Source organism: Ciconia boyciana, chromosome 2 (genome assembly GCF_034638445.1).
Source record: "Ciconia boyciana chromosome 2, ASM3463844v1, whole genome shotgun sequence".
NCBI classification, from domain to species: Eukaryota; Metazoa; Chordata; class Aves; order Ciconiiformes; family Ciconiidae; genus Ciconia; species Ciconia boyciana.
In genome coordinates this window covers 96,702,228-96,717,182 of record NC_132935.1, presented here as the reverse complement: position 1 = coordinate 96,717,182, position 14,955 = coordinate 96,702,228, and positions in this window count along the sequence as shown.

Genomic DNA, 14,955 nt, shown 5'->3' with positions numbered 1-14,955 from the left:
CTCCCCACCTCCAGCTACAACTGCTGGTGGTAGCAAGTACCTGGGATACCAGCTCTAGCTACCTCGCCCGTCAACCCAATACCTCTTGTAGTCAGTAGGGGTATTATTTCCACACAGGCCAATTTGTTTCAGGTAAGCCAAGCTGTTTAGGTACTGGTTAATCAAAACAGAAGTGAGTCACTCGAACTGAAATTACATTGACCACACATGGGCCTTGCCTTACTTAAATTAAAATATTTTAAAATCCAAACTAGTGAAGTTAAAGTAGTTACTGTTTAAAATAGGGTCTACAGAGACTTCCATCCAAATACTAAGCAGGATCTCTTTTTGCAGAAGACAGTGGGACCAGAAGACCACACAACACTCTAGGCAGGAGCAGGTGTGCTTTGTATTAACCTGTGGAGGTAAAGTGAAAGAACCTTTGTTTTTCTTGAACAGGACTATGCACGTACAACTATCTATAAAAAGCAGTCATACTCTTGAACAACTAATACCATAGGTATTTGCTATTTTTCTCTAGCGAAATCAAATAAAAAAATAATTAAAGGTTCCCGTCATCTTCAAGCTTTTTTTAATAAGCAGACAAAATGCCTGTGCAAAAGTTCTACGTAGGCAAGGTTAAAAGAGGCAGGGAGGGGTCAGATTATTGCACAAGCTGTTTGAAGTTTTCTTTTGACCACAGCTAAATTCAAAGAGCCAATCACTGAATTTTATGCAGCAGCTTTTCTTCACAAGAAATGTGTCATCCTTGAAAATTAGGATGTGAAATACTGATCCTGTAGAATAACCCTGAACACTTCAGATGACTCCAGGAAGGTCAAATATTCATCCTGAGCAGCTAGATTCATATTATAATGTCTCCAGTTCAAGATTAGGCATTTGTTAAAGTTCTTAATTTTTGCTGATTTAGGTTTAGTACTTGGTTTTGGAAGGGAGTGTAGTCCAAAGACCGATTTTTATGTGGGTTTTGGAGTAGGAACAGGAGATCTAGGAGTTGTTTTCTTTTTGTTGTCCTTGTTATTTTTGAATCAATGTTGATAAAAGTGAGCAGACAGCTTACAGAGATCTGCATTCATATTATCTTGCTGCTGAGCATGATCCCTTATAGATATGTTTAACCTGGTATAAAACAAAACCACCAGCAATGCAAAGATTGTCACTGTCGAGCAAGTATGATAGTACATTTATGCTGCGCTAAGATTTTTCTACTATCCTAGCTATCTAGTTTGAAAAGTTTTTTTCTTTTTTTTTTTCTTTTCTTTTTTTTCCCCTCTTTAAGCAGGGAGTTCTGTAAAACTAAATACTAAGTGCACTTCTTCGCTGCTGGCAGATGTGTCCTGTATGACTCAATGCTCGATTCTTGTGGTCAACAGCAGTTAAGACTTGAAGCATGTGAACTCTGGCAAGACGCACAAGTTTAATTGTTTTTGTTCATTTGTCTTAATGTGTAGTTCAAATGCAATGTGATATTTGGAGAGCCAGCACATCCTCTGGGAAATCCATTCAAATAGTAAGCACAGCCATGTCTAAAATGGGATTTTTGGAAAAAAGGTGATCCTATTCATGCCTTTGGGAAGGAAAAGAAACAATCAGAAATATTTCATTTTTTAACAGAGAATTTCTCCTATCAGTCAAAAGCTAAACAAAATATAATAGGAAGCTTAAAGGGCCCTACCTTGTTGATTTTACTCACATAAATAGTTCCATTGAGTTGGGTGAATATACTATGTCTAAATGGACTCGTTGTGGGGGGTGGGGAGGGAAGTTGTTAGATGGTCCTATTGGAAAGCAGTGTAATCTTTGGCAACGGCAGAAGGAGTCCAAATTTCCTTTCTAACAGACAGGCTAATCAGTAGCAATTAAGAGGCAAAGTAGCAAACTAATAAAGTGCACTTGTTACCAGTTGTCATCTTAGTGATCAATTCACACCTCCACGACTATAACATCGACCCTTCAAGTGCTCTAATGACCCTGAATCCCTAAAGTGACAGGAGGATTAGGGCAGAGATAATGTGGTCGGAAGGTGCTAATGAAGTGGTGGGATTACAAGATGAACTCCATCCTTGATAGACAGCAACAGGGAGTGTTCAGTCCCACTCCAGCAATGAGGTTCACATGGGTAAAGTCTCATTGACTTCCACATCCAGTCAGGATCAGGACCTTAATTTAATTAATTATGGCTTTTCATTGCTTAGTTAAATCCAAAACACGCAGCTGTGGCAACTCTGTGTTTCCTGAAAGTAGCAGATATTTCAGGTAATTAAGTTTACTCTCCTATGTTGTTTTTTTACCTTCTCTCTGCAAGTTGTATTTTGCAGACATTGATTGCTTGTGTCATTTTAACTTTGTGCAATTACTTTTAGAGACATTTAATTTTTTGAGTAGAACGTACATAACTGTTTTCCCATGCACTGATTTTTTTAAGAAATGTGAAATTGAATATGTAATTAGATGTATATAATGTCATACGTTCAGTAACAAAATGGTGTCATCTTCTTGCTCAGCATTAGAAGTGTATATGTATATATTTATAGATAGATACTGTATGGCAGTAGCATTTTGAGGTGCTAATACAAAAATGGTGTTCTTGTAGATGTTGTTGAATATGCATATTCAAAAATGTCCAATGTGTTTACCATATAATCAAAACAATCCTGTTCATTAAGTGCCTTCTATCTCTTGTTAAATTACACTTGAACTATATCTGTACCCCATTTCAAAAGAATATGTCAATAATAAAGAGGAGGGAAAGGGTACAACAGGCCACTTCTGGTATTTTAAGCCCCGGTCTTCATTAGATGTTACTCTGCTGCTTCATTGTAGCTAATTAACTTGTATATTGAAAACCCTTTAGAATGATTTGATACAGGGAGATGTGGGAATACATCGTGCTGGGATTAACACATTTATATTGCTGTAGCTGCGTCCCTGCTGTTTGGGTGCTGGGGGAGGTAACCATTTACAAATTTAGCTGTATTAGGATCATTTCAAGTAGTATAAATTCTACCGACAGCAATTTCAACAAAATCTGCTTTACTTCAGTGGGAGATGTACAGATAGATAATTTGCTGCTGCACACAAGAGTGCCAGTCTGCCCTGAAAGATTAGTCTTGAGAAGCTTTATTTGTTTTTGTTATTCTGTGATTTTGAGAAGTAAAAAAAAATGTAAAAAGAGGCTTCAAAATACTAACATTAAAAAGTTGGATTTTGAAACAAGATATTGTAACTTCTTTGATCATCAAAATGAAATTTTAAATACATCTCTCTTGTGCCCTCTGCTCCCTTCAAGATTTTGAATTTCCTGGTTTCTAGCTTTACACTTAAGCAGTCAAACAGCTCGGTGAGCGTGCTGTACAAATTTTTCCTTTTGCATACTTTATACAATACAGTACTATTTATAAGTCTGTAAAATATTGCACGTGTGCTAATTAATTAACTCTTCACAGAAAGCTTAGCTTTCTGTGGAAAATTGGCTCTCAAGACTGAGGCTCAAAACTTTTTTTTTTCCTCAATTCTAGGAGTAAAAATGAAAATGGATTGTAATACAGAGCACCGGTGTGAACTTCCAAATGCTGAATTCAAGCCAAAGAATACAGCTCAGGCATTTCTAAGAGAAAAGTCATGAGTGACGTGTTTCAGCACCAGTAGTACATCCGTGGAGTAGCATGAACTTGAACCAGGAACGAATGACATTTTCTAGCTTGTTGTTAAACACATCTTTTTAATTACCTGAATTACAGTATAATGCATTTAGGGTTATTCTTAAAAATAAAAAAGGCATTTCTGTTCCAGACCTTAACCTTAGCTTGTAATATCAATTTTGAGGGAGTTGCTGTGATGTGTCATTTCTTTACACCTCGGGAGAGAAATGGAGCCACAAGACCTATTTTGTCCAAGCTACAAAAGTGTTTTTGGAGAGAACTGACTTTTTGTTATTGCCAGCCAGGGTTGGAAGACAGCTGGCGGTCTAGTCTAGCAGATGAAGGCAATACCTCTGTGCCAATTCTGATCCAGATATCAACACACCCTATGAGGGGTAAATCCTGAACTAAGGTGTTTACTGTGGGCTTCTTGCTTTTGGTTTGTACAAAGCTGAGATCAGATCCTATCAATTCTGTAAGGCTGTACATGCCGAATGTGAGAGGGGCAGCAAGTAAAGGTGAATATGCAATAGCAATCTTTATTGCAGGAATGTGGTCTGAATTTAATATTCAATAACCATACATGTGAACCCTGTAATTTTCTATTACAGACCAGGTTTTGATCTTTCTTTATGGTTGCAGTACATTGGGGTAGAGGCACTTTTATTTCACTTTGATATAGCATGGCGAGCCATTTTTGAAACAATACATGTAGTCAGTCTTTTATTTATTATTTCCTTTTGTGCTCAACAGATTGCCCATTCAAAATGGAAGAGCATGAACAGTGTTGCCTCCTGGGTCACCTTGCTGTGAAGTTGTAATGTAGCAAATGGCTAATGTATGCATACATTCGGGGACTGTTTTAACCCACATTTCACACTGCCGTAATCGATTCATTGGTTTCGAAGAACAAAACAAGAACAACAGCCCTTGTCCAGCTGCAGCAGGCAAGAGCTAGGACATATGCCGGTGTGAAAGAGGGGGTAGGACAGGAGACCCCTGCCCAAAACGTCAGAACAAAGGGAGCGCAGTCGCCTTGGCAAGGCATGGGATGACTTAAATACCCTATTGTATGAAATATGAATGGGTAGGCATTGTGAATTGCGGCGTCGGGGGCTCCTTCTCGTCGCTGATTAGCCACATGATTACCCAGATTACACGGGGAAATGGCTACGGTAACGAAGGCCAGCCTTCTGCCACCTCCTCCCCGTGGCCGGGAGCAGGCTGCCCCGGCCCCTTCCCTGCTACCGGGAGCTGAAAGGGAAGGGGGTGGAGGGGAAAGGGAGCGAAGCCACAGAAATAGGGATTTCAAGGGCAACAGCGTGAAAACGTCTTTCTGGTCAAGTGTTGTATGGGTATTGTTCCCTGTTAACACACAATGTGGAAGTAAATTGCTTGGCCAAAAAAAGATCTTGTATCCTGTCCCTTTTCTCTCTGTCCTCCCAGGTTAAGGGAGACCCATCGGGTGATGATCACAAGGAGTGTGGTACGCGCAGTCTGTGTCCTGCAGTCTTCTCTCCTCTCCATAACCTTGCGCACAGATTAGTTCTCCACTCCCTTCCCACCATGCAGCTCTTATGACCATGGGGTAACACTGTGAAAACTGTTTATCCAGCCTAGGGCAGCTCAACAGAGTAAGGAGAGATTATTTCCCTATGCTGGAGTCTTAAGGCACGTGTAATCAGCTGTGATCCAAAATAAACACATCTATATTATGGAAGGTCAGGCTGGAGAGATCACACTGTCAGCCGCCTCAGAGTTTTCAGTCTTAAAAATGTCTCCGTTTGCTGTGCCTAGAAAATCAGTGGTAAACTGAACTGCAGTGCTGACACTGCCAAAGTCTCAGTTTCTGTGGGATGGTCTTAAAAGAAGTTGTATCAGAAGCGATCAGCCAATGCATGTGTACGTGTTCTCAGTATGAAATGTATAATGTGAAATACATATGTATATGTTATACATACAGACTTAAGCTCTGTCAAAAGTGAAGACATTTTTGTCTCAAAGAACTATATCTTATTCTAGCTTGTCAGTTGAAAAGGCTTCTAATATTTGTACGTCCTGTGGCATCTTTTACAACACCGACCTCCAGCTCTTTTATCCTGCGGAGAGTTAAATCGGAGGTCCTGTGCGATGTCCCACCTCATTGCAACGGTACTGTAGGTGCCTAAACTAGGATACAGCATCCTTGCAGGGAGGAGCCCTTACACCAGGAGCTCTTTGACGCAAGTGATGTGCCCAGCTGTAAGGCACTCAAAACCAGCTGGGCTCCCAAAGGAGACTACAGCTCCCTGGGTGTTTTTAGGGAGATTTTGGTGCCTAAAGTGGCAGTTGCTCAGAAAGCGTTTAAGTGGGTTAAACTGAGACCTGGTTCTCCCTGGAACAGAAAAGAATCAGTTTGAGAAAATAGCTGGAAACATGGTTTTGAAATGAGGGGAAAGGGGCAGTCTGACTTTTGTGAATTCCTTTCCTTTTAGTTTCAGGTGACCTACTAACAAGATTCAGCACAAGTTTATGAATAGTTTGGCTTGGCCCAAATTTGAATTCTTCCCTAAATAAAAGATTCAGCCGAAACTTTTTGCCCAAGACTAATTTGGACTACTACGTTGAGATTATCAATTAATGGCAAAACAGATTAAAAAACAGACTACTGAATGAGAATGGTAAACTCATTAGTATTCCATGGATTTTTATTCATAAATATTCAAATAGTGCTCTAGTTATGAAAATATTCACAAGTCTTAAGAGATCGCAGATAAAAAGGTGTAGCTTTCACTTTTGGTTTGATAAACAGTTGGAAGTAAAAAATGTGCTCCATATCCAGTCTCACTGCTACAGAGAGCAAACAACTGAAGTGGAAAAAAAAAAACAAACCCAAAGTGAAAAGACACTCAGCAGAAGTTTTTAAAACAATTAAGTGAAGACCAGTTGCTTTTAGCAGTTCCTATTTTAAGTCTTTACACTTCTAAATGGTGGAGAAACTCCCCAAAATATAATAATCTCACAAAATTTACTTCCTAATCACCAGATGGAGTGCTTATTGTAGTTTGCCTAAGGTTTCTGGTGGAAGTGAGCTCCTTGCCCTTTCTTTGCTGTGAGTACTGATATGAGCATCCTAACCAATTTGGATAATGGCATTATTTTCTATAATCTAAGCCTCTTAGATTTTGCACTTCATGCCCTAACCTGCTGAGCATTGCCACTTTGTCTAGTTATATGGTAATTGTATTTCACCCAGGGTTGGATGCCTGCCCATGCTGAAGGAGTCTCTGGGTTTGTATCTGTGTATGTGTTTTGTACAGAAGGTGCAACCTCTCAGATAAGCTTGTGCTTTTCTAATACTGTATTTCATTACATTTTTGATTTGCAAAGACATCTTGAATATGCTGAACTTTGTTGATGGTTTCTGGTGAAGCTAAATGAAAAGTCCCTGGTTTACAGTCATTCTTTATTTGAATACAATTTTTTTCTTTTTGCATAGCTGTCTCCATTTGCAATCTAAGGATGTCTAGAGCTTTGTGTATGGGCATTTCTTGTTACTTTTATCAAACTAAATCAGAATAGTTCAGTGGAATAGAATGGTTTGTACAAGCTGTATATTGCCTAAAAATGGTGCAGCCTGTCATTGCACCCTCAATTTTCCGTTTGTTTTTACAAAGGGAAATTTTGCATGCCCTTCTGATTTAACATATAATTCCATTGGTTATCCGAACAGCTGCAGTTATTGGAAATAAAAGCTCAGTTCAGACCTTTCTGTTGTCTTAAAATCCAATTCTCTACAGTATTGTTTTGAGCGGCTGCCACGCTTGCATGCTCAGGAAGTGCCCAGTGAGCCACCCGTACAGATGTAGTACACCAAATAAAAGGAGAGAAGCTTCCTAGGCAGGTTTCTTTCCACTGACCTGTTTGTTGTTTAGCAGATGCAGAGGAGGAGTATATCGATTGAGCAGCAAGAAGGAAGGGTGAATTGATCTGATAGTGAAGTGATGCATTTTTTGCTGAGAGGGGGATTTTTCTGATGGGGAAGGAACAGATTGACTTATTGGTTAATTGAAGAAGAGAATTGACTGGGAGAGGCAGTGAGAATTTGATGAATGTTAACTGCAGGAAATAAGGGTTTTTCAAATATGTGCATAAATATTTATTTCTCTCCTCATTTGTCTGCCTCTTACTTAATGTGTAATGGAGATGGGCAGCTTCCCTTTGACTCTTTTTGGCACGCTGCTTGTTCCTTGGTCTTCTGCAAGATGGGTAGGCCTGGCTTTGTGTGAAACTTTTTCTCTTTTTAAATATGACTGGAAATGTTCCCACATTAAAGTCTGCAAAAGTTTGTTGCTGCTCTTTTTTCCTAAAGCTGTGCCTTGTGCTTCAGTTTACTGAGTCTGACAGTAAATGTTCTTTGTCACTAGCTGCGATTCCCTAATCCAGGCCTGGATTTTAATGCATGTTAGGCACCTAACTCTCACTGAAAGCAATATGAATTAATACTTTTTTCCTTTAAATAATCTTCCAGATTTCACTAGGCAATTCTCTGTATTGGTAGGACCAGAACTGCTTCCATAAGTATGGTCATTGCTCCTTAACTCTTGGAGAAGGGACCGTGATTTGTTCTGTTTGGCTTGTGCAACAGCGGTCTCATCTGTGGTGGGGGCTTCTAAGTGCTACAGTAACAAAACAATAATTAAAATAATAAAAGTGACACCAACAACAGTAATACTAGTAGTAATAAATAGTTACATATTGGTGCCACATACATATTAATTACTCCAATGCTTAATTTAATTTCTAATTAATTTAGAATTAATTTCCTAATTTCTGCCTGGATGAGGTTGCCATAATCTTCATGTGGTGCCTTTAGGAGACCAGAAATGTTTTCGTTCCCATTTTACAGAAATGGCGTAGAAGGCCTCCAAATACTGTCTTCTGAGGACTCTAACTCCTAGAACGACCTCAAGGAAGTTTCTGTCCTCCCCTGGGGAAAACTGTGTTTTTAATGGGGTTAGGGAAGGAGCCTATTCAGGGAATTTTCCATGTTGTGGGACGGCAAACGGCAGAGTCCCCAGGGATCAGTGTGGTTATTGGAGCTCAGTGTTGTAATGTTACAATAATTTCCCTCTTGCAATGACATTACCTTGGGGACTGCGGGGGAACTGAATGCTACGGACTGCTTTGACTTGCGAAGAAGCTGTGTTGGTCCCTTCCTCCCCTTGTACACTTCCAGTCTGCTCAGATGTGCCATGGCCTTATTTTTGTCACCATTAGGTAAGATTCAGCTGCATTTACAGCGGGGATATTGTAGGAATGAGCTCTGCGAAGAAATAGTACTGGAATTTTTAAACTCCCAAGGGGAGGAGGAAGGACCTTTAATTAGCAAATAATAGGCTTAGCCCATAAACTGCCCATAAAAAAAAAAAAAAAAAGAAAAAATCATGATGCATCGGGAAGGAAACAGATAAGGAAAAACTTCAAATAATTTACACATAAAAAATAATTCTTGGGTATGGATGGGGGGTTGCACTATTTTGAAATGCATTTAGTATTTTAAAAATATAGGAACTGTTTTACTCAAACTCACTCGTCCCAGGCAGTCACACTTACACTTGTATGTTGTTGAAGCAACACCAGAGGTAGGTGAGTGGGGGAAAGGTATTTAGGGAAGTTTGTGCAGCTAGAAAAGATCTTTAAATTCGAAATTTTAATGGGAAACTTATGAACACACCAGAGCTGAACAAATATTTTAGTGTGAATAATTTATATGACAATACTACTAATAATAGCAGGCTGCTGCAATGCTACGATATGGCCGGCACGGTTTGGCTGACAGAGGAGGAGAGGTGTCACTGTCATACGATAGCCCTTGCTCTCTCTTGCACTGCCTGGGATTTCACCTTGGGCTGAGCCAATCCATCATCCTGCTAAAGAAAAAATAACAGCTGGGTTTCTCCATAAAACAAAAGAGTGTGATTGAAGGATGTTTTTCTGCATTTTCCTCCCTAGTAATTTACAAGTTTTTCCTTGTAGAAAGTGGAACCTTAGAAAGTTTCTTCCAAAATCAAAAGCTCGCTCACAGATTGACTGTTAAATGTGCACCGTGCGTTTGTCAGGGATGCTCTAAGTGGTACTGGAGCTGACAGAATACAAGCAGGAGCTGACAGCTTCACTCCAGTTACAGCTGATTAAAGGCTGTAGGGGCCTGGGGGCCCCATCTGAAAAAAGGACCACTACAAATTCACCAGAGCACTTCCAGTCTGCATGTTTTGCATCAGCTGGCACGGAGTACTCTAGGTATCGCACTCAGCAATCAACTTCTGCCTCCAGTTTTCAAGTGTTTGATAGCAGATACAGACAAGAAGTTAAAAATGCAAATGAGAACTACCTTACGTTATGTATGTACATTACATTACGTACGACAAATGGCAGTGTTAAATGTAAGCATTGCATAAGTTAAACCTCAGTGTACATTTTAGAGCCATTTGTGGCTCTAAAGCATGACTCAAAACTTGAGGTTGGGTCCTCTCCCAACCTTCTCCCCATTTCCATAGCAAGAGTGTACACTGAGCCCCTGCAGGCTGAGCACGCTGGCTGTTCAGTTTGGGAGCTCTTCCCTAGGCCCTGTAGCCAAGGCGTTCAAGCATAGCTAGGGATCCAGCGTGACCTAACCGGAACCATTAAAAAAAAATCTCAGTATCAAAGAGTGCTTGCTACTGTCTGGAAACAAGACAGAGAGCACATCTCCTGCTTTTCTGAATGTTCTCATTTATAACTTCCAACTGCTAGCAAGTATGCAGTGCTTGTGTATGCTGTATGTACCTTGTGCCTTAGCCTACACTGAATGAACATCTACTTGGGGAAATCTTTTCCTCTCTGTTCTGTCCCAGGTCAATTTTACATGGTGGGTATTTTTGCATTCCTTCATTAATGCAAAGAGAACATGACAAACAAATATCCCCTCCCAAACATGGATAATAAAAAATATATATATATTTTATTTTTTTTTAAGTTTTACTAAAATCATTAGAGAATTTTCCGTGCATTATTTCTACCAGGAGCTTTCTATTAAGCAAAACAACCACATTTCCCCCTTCTGCCCTAAATTTCAGTCTTGCTTTATTAGCACCAGAGGCCAGATTCTCAAAACTGCTGATTAAAAAAATCCATGCAATCTTTAGAACGCTTTGGCAAGGTACTTTTTTAAAACACTTGAAAATAAATCACAGCTTGTGGCTTAAAAATCAGAACTGCAGGCACAAAATATAGTAAGTCAAGTAATAGACATTTGTTAGCTTTTTTTTTTACATTAATCCATTAATATATTTATAGAATTGCTAAATATTTAAAGCTCCAGACTGAGAGCTATTCTTAGGGTGATTTCTTTGCTTAAGTTGAGCTCAGGTAATGCTTTTGATCTCCATTTGCATTCACCTAACTGAAAATTAGTTTTTCAAAGGTGGATAATTGTTGAGAGGAAGTCCCACAAGATGTGCCTCCAAATAAAAGGAATGCAAAAAGCATACCTGTCCCAATCCCTTAGTGATGGGAAGTTGTTTATAATTAATTTAGATGAACTGTTCAACAGTGTACTGGTATATCAACAGAACCTTTTCATAGTCTGAGTCCTCTTGTGTTGATTTTTAAAAGACAGCCAGTAAGAACTGGGGGCTTTTAAACTGCAGAACTCAAGGAATTTGCTGATTTTCTCCTACTGAGCAACAAAACCCCTATATAGCCATATTTCAGCAGGTATGTATGTGGATCTATGTATGTGTCTGCATACATATTTGTATATACATACACATATACATACACTTATTTATTTAAGTATATATATACATGTATATATATATAAGCTCATGTATATATAAAATATATACGATGAATACAAGCATGCACACACATATATACAGTCCCCTTGCCTCCTTTTCTCCCAGTCTTCTTTGAGACTGTCTTTATTTGTTTTAAATCACTTTTTGGCTCAATTAAATCTCTGCTGGACCCATTAAATTCTTCTTCTGACGGTATTTCAGACTTATTTTAAATTAAAGATAATACAAAAAATAATAGCAATAACAGGCATATATAAATGCCATCACTGGATTACTTGACTTCTTTTTTTTTTAACACAAAATAAGAGATGTAAATTAGAATCCACACATTAAAAATGTGCCCACTCCAGAAGGGACACACTGATGTTTTGACTAGGATTTGACTTGCAAAAAAAAAGTGAGTGAGTGAAGTGTGTGTATGTGAGGGAGACTGGAAAAGCAAGAGCTTAGGAAAAGCAAATGTGCTCTGCAGAAGTAGTTCAGTTTGCATAATTTATTTTAAATATGGATCCTCTCTGGTGAGTGAGTGCTCCCTCCTCCACCTCCCCCCCTTTTCTTTTAAAAATAGGAATTTCTGTGCTGCTTGCGTTCCCATATTCCAGTTCAAACAGGGTGCCTGGCAGTAGCTCAGCACCTGTGTAGTTGACTACTTACTGCTGATGAGCCTTGCTTGCTGGTAATCTAGATTTATGGTAAGTCTACCCTTTCCCTTCATCTACAAGGTCCGGGGACATTCGGGTAGCCAATCTGCCCTTAAATATGTCTCTGAGGAAATGGTGCTAATTAGTATTGGAATTTACAGCCTTCCATTTTATTGACTTGTCCTACTTTCTTCGATAATTAACTAATGAGTAAAGTAATGAGCTATGTTAGTCAGTCATGATGTTCAATTAAACAGCAAATCAATTATTGAAAATAGTTTCGGACAGCTCTCGTGTCGTCACGGGGAGTGTGTGTGTGCATGTGTGTGTGTGTGCGCACCCGTGTTTCAAACGCGTGCCCTAGATGTGGCATCGTCCCTCCCCGGAGGGTACCTGGCTGCGGGGGGGCTGTGCGATCACAGCCAAACCCGGCCAGCGGTCCCTCTTGCCCACGTTGTCCACCCTCTGCTCAGCTCCCCTAAATAGCACCCCGACGCTGCGCCTTCTCCAGGTGAGCTTCTTTGCAGGGGATCCCAAAAGCCTGAGAAAGATGAGATTGCCATAAAACAGAGAGCACTTTTCGGGATGGGGAGGTCGGCGGAAGATATGTTATGAAGCAGGCGTGCCCCTTCACTTCTGTGACCCCGCTGCCTCTTTTCTTGGCGCATGAAACCTTTCCCACCAGTGGGCAGGGCTACCTGTCCCAGATCTCGGCATTACGGCAGCAGGGACTAATACACAAATATTAGTCCTCAAAGCCCTACCTCTCTTCTGGCCACAGCAATACCCAGGAGGAACAGAGAGGATGGCAGGGAGTTAAGGATTTTTCCCCTGAGGGCTTTTCATACCAGCAATTGTCCATGGGAAGAGGCTTCCAGGACCATCGTGTCCCGAGACCCCTGCACCATGCCCACGCGGTGGGGTGGCACCAAGCCTGGGGGAGCACCGCACATACGCTTCGGTCCGGCCACTGGCAGGTCAGGTCGTGGTTCACCGGGGCAAAGCAGTGACTCTGGGCCTGGCCTCAGCCCTTACAGCACAAGTGGCTTCATTTGGCGCAGGCCAAGCAAAGATCTTTTTTGTCAGGATGAGAAGTAGACATTTATTATCTCCCTAATGTTGTGAGTACCATTTCGCCTAGGAAATGTGAAGGGCAGTTTCAGCAAAGAAACCTGTAGCTTATATCATCATTCAGTAACTTGCCAGCTCTTCAGATTTAATTATTCTTTCATCTGAACTTTTTACCCTTCCTGTTTCCTTCAGGTCTTTCGCTTCATCCTGTCTGCTGCAGGAGCTGACAGTGCTTCCGCGCCTGCTGCCCATCACTTTGCATGCTTTCAAGCTCACCCTCCTGGTGACACCCAGCTTGTTGCATTTGCTGTTACTTTTAGTTCTGCTTTTGGTATTAGAGCATACCGCAGCATTGTTCTCACACACAGCAAGCAAACCTGTCCTGAAAATTCAGCAGTCCGGGAACAACTTTTACTGCCCTACACTTTACTTATACAAATAAGAAGTTTTGACTTGCCCTGCGAAAAGACCACTTTGCTGTGGGCAGCAGCAGTTTTGAGAGATGACAGTAATATTGCATTAAGCACTGTGATGGTTTTAAAAGGCAATAAAAATGTAAAGGTTATTAGACGGAAAATTTGAGTTGGGCTTAAAATTTTAACCGAACATTGTCAGATACGCTGAACCAGAGCTAACACTCCTAAAGCCTTGCTGGGCTCTCTCACGGTTCAGTTTGAGTAGCAGTGGCACAAATAGTGCCATGCCATGCTCATAGGCTCTGTAGTCATACAAATGTGCCCTATAATTATTCGTTATTAATAACAGTCAGCATATGATTATTTTTTTTTCAAAGGTAGTGAGCATGCAGAAAGCTCCCCCCCCGCCTTCCAAATTCAGAAGGAAAAGCAGGCCAGTGAGCAAGGTGCCTAAATACAGAGAGAGGAGACTGAATATGTTGGCCTTAACCATCCAATTGAATCGCAATTCATCAGAGAAACAACAAGCCAAAACAAATCAAAGACAGTTCAAAAAAGGCAACATAAAGTTTTCATTTCCAAACAGTTTTAATTCACTGTTTGTGCTCTTTACTGAGAATATGCAAGGAACACAAACATTCCCATATGAATTAAATTACAATTTACATATGAATTACATTAGAAATATGAGCTACACTAAAGAGATAATTAGTGCTGTCCTGGGTTATGTGAGCGCAAACAAAATTAAATAAGAACAATTTCAAAGCCAAGTTTTGCTTTGCCTTTTCAACTAAGCTGGTTTAATCAGTGATAATGACTGAAATAAATCCACTACATATAAAACAACGCACAACATATCATACTGTGTGAAATGCCATTACTAAGTCCCATGCGTTGGTAAATCACGTAGTCAAACAGGAGTACAATGTCACCGATACGATGCTACAGAAAATTTGCCACGGCTGGGTGCCCAGTGCTGGGTCCCTGAGGCTTGCAAGGAAGCAGGACCCACGACAGGCCAGCATCACTGTGCTGCTCCAGGCACAGTAACTGGGCTGGGGGGGGGAAGCTGTGAGGCTGTGTGTAAGGGATTTTTTAAACCTTACATATGAATGAGAAAGCTGCCACAGAAAAAAACGCCAGTGCTAGCAGAGAGCAACGAGAGGGAGGGGAGCTGGAGAAGCAGGGTGGGGGGGGCAGAGGAGAAAGTGAGAAGGATAAAAATACTAAGCAGAAGCAGACTACCTGTGCATCAGTGCCTCAGCCCCTAAATAGAGCTATGCTTTATGACTACCTTGCCTAATGAGCTAAACTCTGGTGACCATAAAACTGAAATATAATTATGACATTAAAGATGCCTATATTT